Below are 12,823 nucleotides of genomic sequence, written 5' to 3' on the forward strand. Positions count from 1 at the left end.
ACACAAAAGGGCCTTATCATAACTGCTTCTATTAGACACTCTAAAGCTGAAGCAACTCAGACTTGTGGGTTTCCTCATCAGGGGAAGCACTCAGAATACCATCAACATACTGAGTGATCACAGTCAGTTGAAGCCACGTGATACCCTGTTCTGGATAGTCATTCTTTGTAATGCATAATATTCCAACCCAATAGATCTGGGATAAAACCACCCATTAAAATCTGGTACTCGGCAAGTAAAACTTGCTGTCCCAATACTCCTGTGGCCTCCTGCCGTCTTCCCATATACATTAATCTATAGCACACTGTTGAACAGAGGAGTGAAACGAGCATGACAGTAGTGCTCCAGTATCCCCTAACAGAGAAACCAACACTCCATTAACAGTACATTTTTAACCACTGGACTGGGACAGACTTAGGGAGGCTACAAGGGATTTACAGGATCTAATCGTTAGGTAAACAGATCTTCTCACAAGACGTTATTCTCCCCAGTCTTGATTCTAAACCTACAGCGTTTCAGCATGTCTGGTTTCGAGACATTCGAATAAAACCAAATTGTTTCCACTATTGCAACTAATTGTATAAAAATACAAAAACTGTTTAACTTCTTTTACGTCCACCTGTACTGTACTTATACGTTTCAGACGCTATTATATTTTCCAATCTCCTTAAGTTGATTTTCGTCAAGTCTCTTTAGTTACGTCTCTAGCCAGTCCCGCTGGCTAAACACACTCACACCGTCATTTAGTATACCAAAACTCACAGTTACACACATACATGCCGGCACACAAATTCATAAAACACACATACTGTATTCTTGTTTTACTTCTACATTAATCCTTTTAATTCCTGAAGCACACTCCAGGTTTGCTGCATTTCTAATTTCGGGTGTGGTACTTTAGCCCACCGGTCAATATCTCCCGGTTTTGGATTTGATCGTATGGGGGAATCAGGGAAGGTAGGTGCGAGTGCGGACCCCCCTCAACGGGGTGCTAGACACTTAGAGTGACGCTGTCATCACCAGCGCCAGCCCCGCTACATCAGGCCCTCTCCCACTTAGGGTGAGAGTACAGGTCTGCGGGCGCCCTCTGTTTAAGGGAGTTCCTGTTCCATCTCTATCACACTCGTACCACTCAGACCCCCCGTCTCCATATGGTCACTGTGGGAATTGATCCCAATTATTTTCATTTCCTGCCTGTCTGTTCCCCTATGGGAGAGCAGGATATAACACATTAACTAGTGCAGTGTGACCAGGAACTAATTCTTCTTTTAGTTTCTGATTCTCCTGCACTGCCTCTTTTCGCTTTTGTTTATACTCTTTCGTAGTGAGTAAAGTATCTTTTCTTCCGGGTTTTTGTTTTCCCCGTGAACACACTTTTAAGTCACATCCCAATTTCTTTTTTTTTTCTCATGTATCTGCCACCACTGGTGCCGGCCGTGCACCAGGGTGGGAGCTACATGCTTGTGCTTTTGCCAATCAATACTCATATGCTTTCTTTACAGGCGTCATCGCCCCAAATTCCCTCTGACAAACTCAACTTTTCCCATATTTTTCTCCTTCTTTTCCGTCAACTTACACTTTTCTGATATATAAACAGACCCTTCCACCACTTTCTCAAACCATCAGTTAGCACACATGTTCGGTCTCTTTTACTTTTGTCGTGTGTGAGGTAACAGCTCATACAGTAAGGGGATGCTTTCACTTGAAAAACCTGTGCATTCCTGCACTCATTCAGCCAAGGGCGTCTGTTACCTCCAGATCTAAATGCCTCTCCGAGACTTTAGAGAGGACTTACACCGCACTGTTCACAGGTAAGGAACGAGACCTCGAAAACCCCCTTTCTTGATCAGTAATTCACCATCCCCAGAACGCCAGCATCGCTGCTTTTGCCCCGGGGTGGACTTACGCACTGAGCTCAATCAGGGCGATTCTCGGGTCTCAACGTCCTTTAAATCCTGCTACTTAATGCTTTGCTCTTTTATTATGAGGTGTGTTTATGTTAGTGTCGTGCGTGTGTATATGTATTTCACAAACAAGGAAAACACCAAAAACATACATACATATATATCTCTTCTACTCCTGTTTCCTTTAAAACAAAAAAACCACGCCACGCCAATCCGTGCACGATCAAGGCGTAGCTAATCTCAGGACCCCGGGCGCAATTAAGGCCCACACCAATCCTGGATTATATGTGCATTTAATGCACCACTCAGCTCCAGAACCCCGGGCGCAATTAAGGCCCACACCGATCCCGAGCCTCAGAACTCCGGGAGCAATTAAGGCCCACACCAGTCCTGAATTACATGCATTTAATGCACCACTTGCTCTAGAACCCCGGGCGCAATTAAGGCCCACACCGATCCTGAGCCTCAGAACTCCGTGCGCAATTAAGGCCCAAACCAGTTCTGACCTTCAGAACTCCGGGCGCAATTAAGGCCCACACCAGTCCTGAACTTCACGGTAAGGGTCCAAAACCCGTTCAAAAACTCCACGCGCAATTAAGGCATACACCAGCTTCGAACGCCTGTACACAATACCGCGGACCACCTGCCAGACCAAATTCTGGGCTTACAGCAAACAACCCCTTACATACACCGGTGTCTTCCCCGGGCCAGAGGAATACAGGAACTCACATTTACTCTGTCATCTCGGGTGATTCTCGCAGGGAGCCGAGACTTCCCAATCAGTCAGAGAGAGTCGGGACTTTTTTTAAAAAAAGAGGAGTCCTTACCTCTTAGTAATGTGAGCGCTGACCATCTCTCCTGCCGATGGGAAGTTCTGCGCCTTCTGGAGCATCCGCCGACTACGCCAAATTTGTTGTAACAGAACGAATAAGGTTCTTGATCCCGAGATGAAGTAAAACAGATGAGTTTATTGCATGCAAGGAACAATAAAGCCGAAGTCTTGTTTCCCGCAAGAAACAACAAAACCGAAGTATTGTTCCCTGTACTGTTACAAACTTTTGGGTTATATAGTGTCTTCTCCGTTTCTGACGTCACTCGGTCTGATGATAAAGAGGGGGGTTCATGGTATTTGGCCAGTTTACGATGTTCTGGACAAATGGTCAGTTTAAGATTACACCCAGGGGGGTTCCTAGCTTGCATCTGCAATCCTTATCAGTTAACCCCCTTTCCTGCCATAAACCCCAGCTTGTGACTTAGAAGTCTAAACCCCCTACAGAAAGGATTAAATTCAAACCCCTGTCTTCACATCTTTCTTCAGTATATAGGTCCTTTCCAGATCCTCACACGGATTACACCAGTCACCTACCGACTAGCACTCCCCTCCACTTTCAGAATCCATTCTTCCTTCCACGTCCGGAAGAAAGATCTTGGGTTCCAGAGAGAGATATTTTTGACCTAGCTCTCATCAACAATTTTCATCGTGATTTCCCCCAGCGGCCGTCTCGGGCATCAGGAGCCGCCCATAGGGGGGTGGGGGGTGGGTTACTGTCACGACCACTAACCTGCCCAGACCAGCCCCCAAGAGGACTAATCAGTTCCAGCAGCAGGGTGATAATTAAAAACGCCGCCGCACATGTTAATTTCACATCAGACGCCTTACCATGCAGCAGGCTGCATTATTTAAGCCTCCGTTACCTGCATATAGCTGCTTGGTATTGAGTTCACTTCTCGTAGCTCTACCTAGCGTTTCTTTACCTTTTGCCTTCCTGAAATTCTGATTACACCTTTTGCCTTCGGACTTCGGATCTCGTCTCGCCCCTTGGATCGTTTGCTATCTGTGTCTATTTCGGATTTGACCCTGCCACTCTCTTTTCGACCACGATTGTTCGCCAACAGTGTCTTTACCGGATCTCGACCTACCTTACGCTTTCGGACTACGATTCAGTTCCTGGTTTCGGTCTGTTCGCTTACTTACCTTCCAATGACTCCTGCATCTGCATCAGATCCTTTTCACCTCTTCCGGGCCTCATTACAATATCAATGTATGGGTGTGAAAGCTGAACCCTGAAAAAAACTGACCAAAAGAGGATGGATGCTTTCGAGCTATGGTGCTGGAGAAGACTGTTATGGATACCATGGACAGCAAGGGTCACCAATAAAGAGGTTCTGGAGCGCATCAAGCCAGAAATTGCGCTTGAGGGAAAGATCACCAGACTCCGGCTCACTTATTTTGGTCACGTGATGCGATCAGATTAATTGGAGAAAGCAATGATGCTTGGAATGGTCAGTGGAACAAGAAGACGAGGCCGCCAAAGAACGCGGTGGCTCGACGCCATTAAAACAGACACTGGCTTAGTCCAAGACCACGGAAAGCGTGGCAAGAGATGGCCTATAGAATCTACGAGAGTCGGATCCGACTGACCGGATAACATCATCATCATCAATTACATTTTTAGAAAGTTTAGTCTTTTTTTTGCACAGTCATCAGTTCATACTGCGCAAATTACTATTCAGCAGGTAATTATTCAAAATACCTACATACTACCATATAAAACAGATTGCCAGAAATTCAATATACAGGTAGGTTATAAATAAAGTACTGTATGCATTGTATGGATTCAGCCTTTTCTTGAGTAAAGAAAAACCCTAAGGAAATCATAAATGATAAGTAATTAACTGATTATTATTGGAATTGTGCTGTAAAGGAACAACTAAAGGTTTATTCCATGCTGAAGAGAAAATAGATACAATGTTTCAGGGCTAAATAAGTATGAACTGAAATCATCAAAATATAAGAAAGGTTACAAACATGTTTGACAGTTAGTAGCTAATTGATTCTAGAATGCCACCCACTTGTTTCTTGAAAGAAACCATGGTATTGATAAAATAATATCTGGATGACACTTTAATCTGAACAAACTCGATTTTGCACACATTTTATGTATACAGCTGGGTACTTTACTGACACCGTTTGGGTGAAGTACCTAAACAGCAGTGTCTCCTTTAGGATTTAAACCCACAACCTTCCAGTCACAAGTCCTATAATTACTGTTCCACACTAAGCAATGTGTAATTTAAATAGAACTACAAAAACAGAATGCAGAGTAAACGTTTGGGAGTGAATATTGTTTATCATGAGTAGAAAAGGGGATTTTATATATAAACATTGAACATCCAAAAGGTTATTGAGAAAGAAATATAAATCTTATACATTTAACAGTGAAGATCACAGGACATAAACTGAAATTCACATTAATAAACCATATGGGAGAAAGAAATTTTTTTTCAGTCATGCTGTGGAATCTGATGCTACAGTACATCATATAACAAAAGTTATTGGTTCACTACAAAAAACAGTCATATACTGAGCTGCAGTTTCACCTGACTTACCCTACAAACTAGAACAATCAATAAAAAATAAAATACAAGGTCCCATGAAACACAAATTCTTTTTCTCTTCAAATTTGTTTAGTCAATTCAAACTATCTATGTGTATAGAAGAAATCTGTCCACACTCTGGCCTTGTCCAGAAATTGGTATAACTCCTATTTCAAACAATTGTTCTTAATGGTAAAGCTTTCATATACTAGACATGGCTGGCAAGACAAACACAGTTTGTGTGATTTTTTAATGAAAAACATTTAGGCACATTCCATCATATTGATATCTAATAGCTGAGTGACACTGTTTTGCCATATAACTACTGCCTAGATTTGTAATTGAATATGCAAATACTTTATCAGATACCCCTTACGAAACCACCAGAAACAAGCAGTAATTAGACCGGAAATAGAAAAATCAAGGTCAGTGAAGTTGCCCCCCTCTGCAAACAGCACAAATGATGAAACCCACCATATTTGATGACAGATCCATGACAACAGGATTCCAGCCCATGACAGTTTAGAGACATGACATGTTATAGTTATTGTAAAACAAACTCATTGCTTGGAGAGAGTAACTGCTAGAGATTTCTTTTTATCCCACTGTGGGTTTTATTTTCCACTCCCTGTGCTACAGTATATACAGTACAGATGCAGCCATTCAAAGTGCGCGCGTAGTATAAAGCGACACCTTTCGTCAAACTTTTGACAGGTACCACGCCCCCCTTTTCCAGCCAATGGTCGTCAGCATTGTTTTGTTGTCCCGCCCCCTTGCCATCCAATGGCGTGTTGTTATTTGTGCATGTCCCGCCCCCTCAGGAGCCAATGGTGTGGGTCGGAACTCCCGCCTCCCCCTGGCCGGTCGGTCCGGCGCCTCAGGGTCCCAAAGCCCCAAGGCGGCGCATCCCTCGCTTTAGATGTGTGAAAGTGTGTATTGGTTTGGAAGGGGACCATGTCTGCCGCGGGGTTGAGTGCGCTCTATTATAACCCTAGGAAATCGGGTAGTTACGGCGGCGCGGGGAGTCTGTTGCGGGCCTCGAGATCCCGGGGTGTGAGTGGCGCCAGCCGCGGCCGGGTGGCCAAGTGGTTGTCCGGCCAGGCTGCTTATACGCTGCACAAGCCGAGTCTCAAAAGCAGCAGGGGTGCAAGCACACACACACACATACACTGACTGCGTAAAATCTCACGGAAAGAATTCGCAGGACAAATGCCATGTGAAACGTGAACCGCTTTATTTCAACAGTGGGTTTTCAAACACCGAAACAGCGCAGCAGCACTTTTTACACAAGTTACAGACTCCAGTTTGCAAGTATGTGAAATGTGAACCGCTTTATTTCAACAGGGGGTTTTCAAACACTGAAACAACGCAGCACACATGCATTACCGGCTCCTGTTTGCATTCAACAATTAAATGTTGGTGCGGAAAATTAGTTCGGTACACGTAACCACCACCCCAACATTGCTGAGAAACTTTGCAGCATCTGAAAAAGCATTCATAACCCCCTTCCACTCCCCGTGTCTAAAGCCATGCGAACCACACTGGGCGATCCGATCTAGCAGGGCAAAAAAATTTGCCTGCGTAATCAGCGGGATGGTGTTACCACAGGTTCTGTGCAAAACACACTGTATTTTGGAATACACACTGTAGAACCCCCCAGGCTTCCTTTTCTGATCTGAAAACATCAGATCCGCAATAATTTCACTCAAGTTCTTGACATACACATCTATCTCTTTAACAAATTTAAGGACATTAGCATTCGACTCTTTGTTTTGCATATCAAGCTTTGTAGAGAGAAGTGTGTAAAGCACTCTTTGTAAGAATTCAGACATATACATTCGAAATTCTTCATTCTTCGGACGATGGCACACCCGGGTCTGTAAAACAGAGTGAAATCTGTATGCACATCTGTATTGCGTCTGTAAAAATAAGAATAGTGTTTCTTTTGCAACTCATCAAAAGTCACGTCTACTAATTTTTCATCCAGCTGTTCAAGTGTGATGTGTACATGCTCGTATGGGGAGCGGTCCTCAATTATATTTTTTGGCAACTGTTTTATGCGCCTTTCAGTGTCATTTGTAATGGTGTACGAACCCAGACACCGGGCGGTGTACAGAACAGCCGATAAAATTCAGGCTAAACTGAGAGACTTATAAATTTCTAAAGCGGCAAACGTCACGTCTTCAGACCCATCTGTGTAGCCGCCAGACAGGCTTGTGTGACCCCGCTGCCCGGGATGGTCAATCAAACAGGCCGGGCAGTCATCAACCAGGACCCCCTTTAAACAGTGTTTGAAGATGCAATAAACTACTGCTTTCACAATCTGGGGCATAACATCGGGCTCATTAGGGACATAGGCATCAGCTTTATTAACATTTGGGCAAACACACAAGCATAGACACGAAACATTCACTTGTGCCGGTAGGCTGAAGATTGACCCGTCCACATCCTCTTTATTCTATTAAAGGAAAAAGAAAAGGAAGGCTTAACAAAATAGACATGCTTTGTACCTAAAATATCGAGCATTTAACGCGCTTTTGAGCTAAGGTTTTTCGTTAATATTTACCATTAGTAGCGTGGTATCATCGCTAGCACCCGGCAGTTCTTCAACATCTGGTACTCCAGCTGAACTCACACCCCCGCAGCTGTTACAGGGTGCAGAGGGTGGGGTCGGGTTTTGCTAAAAAGAAGACCAAGTATTAAAATGACATACGCTAAGCACCCATACAAGCACGATCAGAAAAAATATTTTAGCCGCCTTCCTCTTCACTTTGTAGAGTAGCGGACCCCGTTGTTTCTTCACACAAAGAAGCCATTTCAGCACCTCTGCGGTGTCTGACAGCTCCAAGCACGCACTGCGACCCTGTCGGGCCGGAGCGTTTAAGAATATGCGCCAATGGTGTAACACGCCTACATAACACAAGACATTTTTCAATTGGTTGTGATGCTTTAAAACGCATCACAACAATGGTTGTGATGACCCCCCCCGATTTATCGAGAGCGAAAAGTATTCACAGATCAGTTTATAAGTTTTAAAGTTTTAACACGCAACACAAACACAAATGATGTGTTTCCCCAGAAAATAAATTTTAAACACACGGGGTTGGTCTTAAAGTTTTTAAAATAATGTAATAAGACACAGTTTATTTTTAATATCACATTTGCGACAGCTTTTTCGAAAGTTTGAGATAAATTTCCACACGTCGCAAGCGTAAAAGTCTTTAAGGTATTAACAGGCAACAAATGATGGGTTGTTGTTTTTCATACTTTAACGGATTGGTCCTAATGTTCTAAAATTGTTTCCCAGTAGAGATAATTTGTGATGTTGTTGGAGACGGGCGGTGTGTGGGGGTTAGTTAAAGGCTCTGGAATGCAGAGTGGTGGGAGAAACCCCCAGGGAAAGTTTACAAACATTTTAAATTCATGTAAAGTTTTCTAATTTACAAGCACACCATGTATTTCACGCAAAAATGTTCTTAACATTATTAAAAATAAAACCTCAAAACGTCAAGCTTGGTTTGTGAACATGTCCCTATAAAGAACAGATGCATTTTCTTATAGCATTAATAAAAAACATTTTGTTTGATAATATTCTTAGCGGCCTGTTGGTGAATCAAACACAGACACCGCGGCACATTTTCACCACGTTTAACAGCTATGAAATTTAGACACCGTTGTATGCCTTAAAATAATATAGATTTTAACATTATAACGGTCTAAAACGTTTTCTAAAATGTTTCTTAAAATAATTTCTACAGCCCAGTACGTGCACCCCCAACGATACCGAAGATTAATGGTTTTATGTGGGGGGTTTCTTAGAAGAGTTTATCGGTTTGTGTATAAGAACCAGTGGTTTAACAGGCGAAGTTTTGGCTGAATTCCATTTCTTACAGTCTCACGTTATCGCCTAACTCGTCAGAATGGATCACGCCGATCAATTTCAACAGTCTGAAGATATTCTATTTACAGGCTTAACACTGCTCGACTTGATAGACGAAGACCAGGACTCCACGAATTCCAGCGGTATGTATATCCGGCTTTTTGTGAGACAATTACAACGTCACGGTGCATGTCTCATGTTTGCTATAGTTACAAAACGTTGTATAATATTTGTATACTAGACAATATTGAATTATTATAATGGAATTACCAGGGAGTTGTTCCATAATGTGGTCGTGACTATGTGTATCCATTCATTTCCATTAGCCCCGAAAACCACAGCTGTAAAAAAAACAGTTACCGCGCACCCCAACACTGGTGAGTAATTACGACAATGTTTTGAATAACGCTTTACGGCCATGTGAGTCTTAAAGACACCGGGGTATATACTCCACACCAAAACTCGTATGTGTCTATTCCGCAGACGCGGGCGAAGGGACAAGTCGCTACACATTTAAAAAACCTCGTTTGGGGTTTACAATCCCACCGCAAAACCTTGTGGAGACACATGCAGATGTTCACGTCATACCAGAGGGTGCGGGACATATTATCAGATCGCCTGAGAGAAGAGGTCGGTATTATATAAAACATTCTTTTAGCATGGCCATTTAAACCACCTTGGTAATTTGCGGTGATGAGTTCTTTCACTAATGGTATTTTCCCACTCCGTGCAGACCCCGGACCTTCAAAAAATAAACTGCAACGAGCCAACACGTTAACTGGGCCAACGAGCTCAAAATGTCTGAAATCAACAAGCAAAGGTTAATATAATTTAAGCGTGGTCAAGATGTGTTATGATCCACTTACGGCAAACGTTACTTCTTTTGTTAGGATGTTAATTCGCTGAAAGATCCTACTTCGCGTAGTTTTCTGTTTGGGAGTGTTAAAAAACCTTATTTTAAAACTGCTTAGCTTTTAAAGTTAAAAGTGACTGGTCTGTGCGAGGGTCTATAGGCCGTTAACCACGCCGCTTGACCCAGTAGCGCCACCACAGCCGTAAAGGAAACAGGTGTAACAACATGTCCGGGTAACTTGTTCCATTCACCCGCAGCCCTGTGTGTAAGGATGCGCCACATGTGTGGCGTTTTTATCATAGTTATCGTAGTTTTCTGATTTTGACAGTTTAGATTTCATTGATTGTTGTGTTGAAAAGTCTTTTATTTTTATCACCGTGTAGTTTTCTGATTTTGAAATGTGGAGCATTGGCGTGGTAATAAAAAGTCTTTTATTTTTTCACACAGCAGCTGTATCGACGAGCGGCGAAACAAATGTGGCGGAAACGTCGGACCCTAAGGTGGTGACTGCATCGGAGACGGCTGTTAAGACGCTGACCAAAACCAGACGTGTCAAGCCTGCGGAGAGAATGCGCCTAAAGACTTGGTGCTTGGTGATGTGGGAGACTCAGTGCGGTATATTGTAGACTTAGTATCAAAGGTGGGCACTAATGAGGTGGATAAAAAGCGGTATTTAGAGAATCTAAGAGAGGCTTTAGCAAGTGCACATGCAGTGTTTCCAAAAACGATCCAGGTTTACACCGCTAGCCTCTTAGACGTTTTTTCTAAAGAGGATGTCGATCTAACCTTTGGATTTCGCTACCTCGTAATGCTATTTCATGGAGCAATGGTGAAGACCCACTGGGATAAATGACTAAACATGCGGTCTAAAAAGTGTTTAAAAGACCGACCGCTTGCCAACAGCAAGCGTTTGTACATAAATAAAAGAATTGAACTGGCAAAAGCATGTTTGTTGCGTCGTCAAAGATTCAGAGAGAGGCATCAGATTTCCCAAGGGCCGCCCGAACCACGCAATGAGAATGCAGTGGTAGAAAATAACTTAAGGCCCGAGGGTGTTGTAGCAGAACAGGATGTCAGTAACCGAGAACCGAGTGTACTGAACGATCTGAATCAGGTTGGTGGCGGTGCAGTGGCGAATAGAGACCCCTTAGTTTTCCTGGAGCGTATACGTAGTTATAACAGGTCTTATAATAATTTTAGAGCAACAGAGCACCACGAAGAATTTCGTTTTGTTAATCTCGACAGAATAACCTCGTATGTATAGGCTATAGATGCTGTGCATGGTGCAGTCCAGAGAATATTGGATGAACGTTCTCCAAACATCGGGGGGAATGATTTTGTACAGCTGCGTTTGACTGCGGGTGGTTTTAACAAACCCTTGTTCTCACGCAGGAGACACCCCGGAGAATTAAATGCTGCCGATTTTTTAAGCCACATCTCAGATCTCTTACAGAGCCACACAGAGGTTCTCACCGATGACAGTGGTGACGATTAGTGGTGACGATAGTTAGGAATATGCAGGGGGGTGCCTGCCGAAGATTTAAATCCGTTCTGTACAGCCGGGTAATTGCTCAGAAAAAAGCGCACCTTATCGACTTACATTACACGGGCGGTAATCTGTGTTTCGCCGGGTGTGTGTACGGTTTGTTGAATGAAGGTTGTACCAATGGGGAAATGTTACAGGGCGCTAAAGGAATGCACAAAGAGTTCGGTTTTCCAGAGAATCGGAAAATTAGTTTGTCAGACATTACCGCTTTTGAAAAACATTTAAAGGTGATCATTAAAATTTTGTACCACGACCAGGGTGATTGGAAATACTTTACAACGGGGCCCACACCACCAAATTCTAAAATACTTTTTGTTCTACTGCATGAAGAGCATTTTTATGGGGTTTTAAATATTAAAGCTTTTGTGGGGGCGGCGTATTTTTGCACTAACTGCCATGCGGCATATAGCCACAAGAACGCACACGCCTGTGTTAAAGCTTGTAAAACCTGTTTAGATCCCCAGTGTTGCGAAATTGATGCAGAAATTCAGAATTGCCCGGCTTGTAAGGTCTTTTGTCGTAGCTCTCAGTGTTTGGCGAGACACTTGCGGAATGCGGCGATGGGTGTGAGTAAGTGTGAGCGCAGGGTCTTTTGAGAGAAATGTGGGGTTTATAACCTCGCAAGTCCCAAATGTAAAGAGAAACTGTGCTCGCGTTGTAACAACGTGATTGACACCCCAGACACACATTTGTGCTACATACCGCCTTTGGACAACCCCAAAATTTCAAACAAGTACATTTTTTTTTACTTTGAATGCATGCAAGAAACGGGGACACACATACCAAATTACGTCCACGCCCTTCATATTGACAATAAACGAAGCTGGGAATTTTATGGTGAAACTTGTCTAAAGGATTTTGTGTAAATTTATCGATAGACGTTTCAAAAACCATACGTTCATATCGCACAATGGCAAGGGATATGACAATTACCTAGTGATCAGACAGTTGTTAGCTGAAAAGATGGACGTTGAACTAATTAATCAGGGTGGTAAGATAATATGCATGACCGTAAAAGCTCTGAACATCAGATTTATCGATTCTTTAAACTTTCTGCCTATGAAATTAAGCAAACTGCCGGCCGCCATTCGGTTCCCCGGGGGTAAGGGTCATTTTCCACACTTGATGAACACTTCAGAAAACCAAAATTATGTCGGACCGATGCCGCCGCCAGAACTTTACGGCGTTAACTACATGCTGCCGAGTGAAAAAGCCGAGTTTTTGGTTTGGTATGAAGAATGCAGGGGAAGTGTGTTTAACTT

This window comes from Lepisosteus oculatus, chromosome 16 (assembly GCF_040954835.1).
Source record: "Lepisosteus oculatus isolate fLepOcu1 chromosome 16, fLepOcu1.hap2, whole genome shotgun sequence".
Taxonomy (NCBI): domain Eukaryota; kingdom Metazoa; phylum Chordata; class Actinopteri; order Semionotiformes; family Lepisosteidae; genus Lepisosteus; species Lepisosteus oculatus.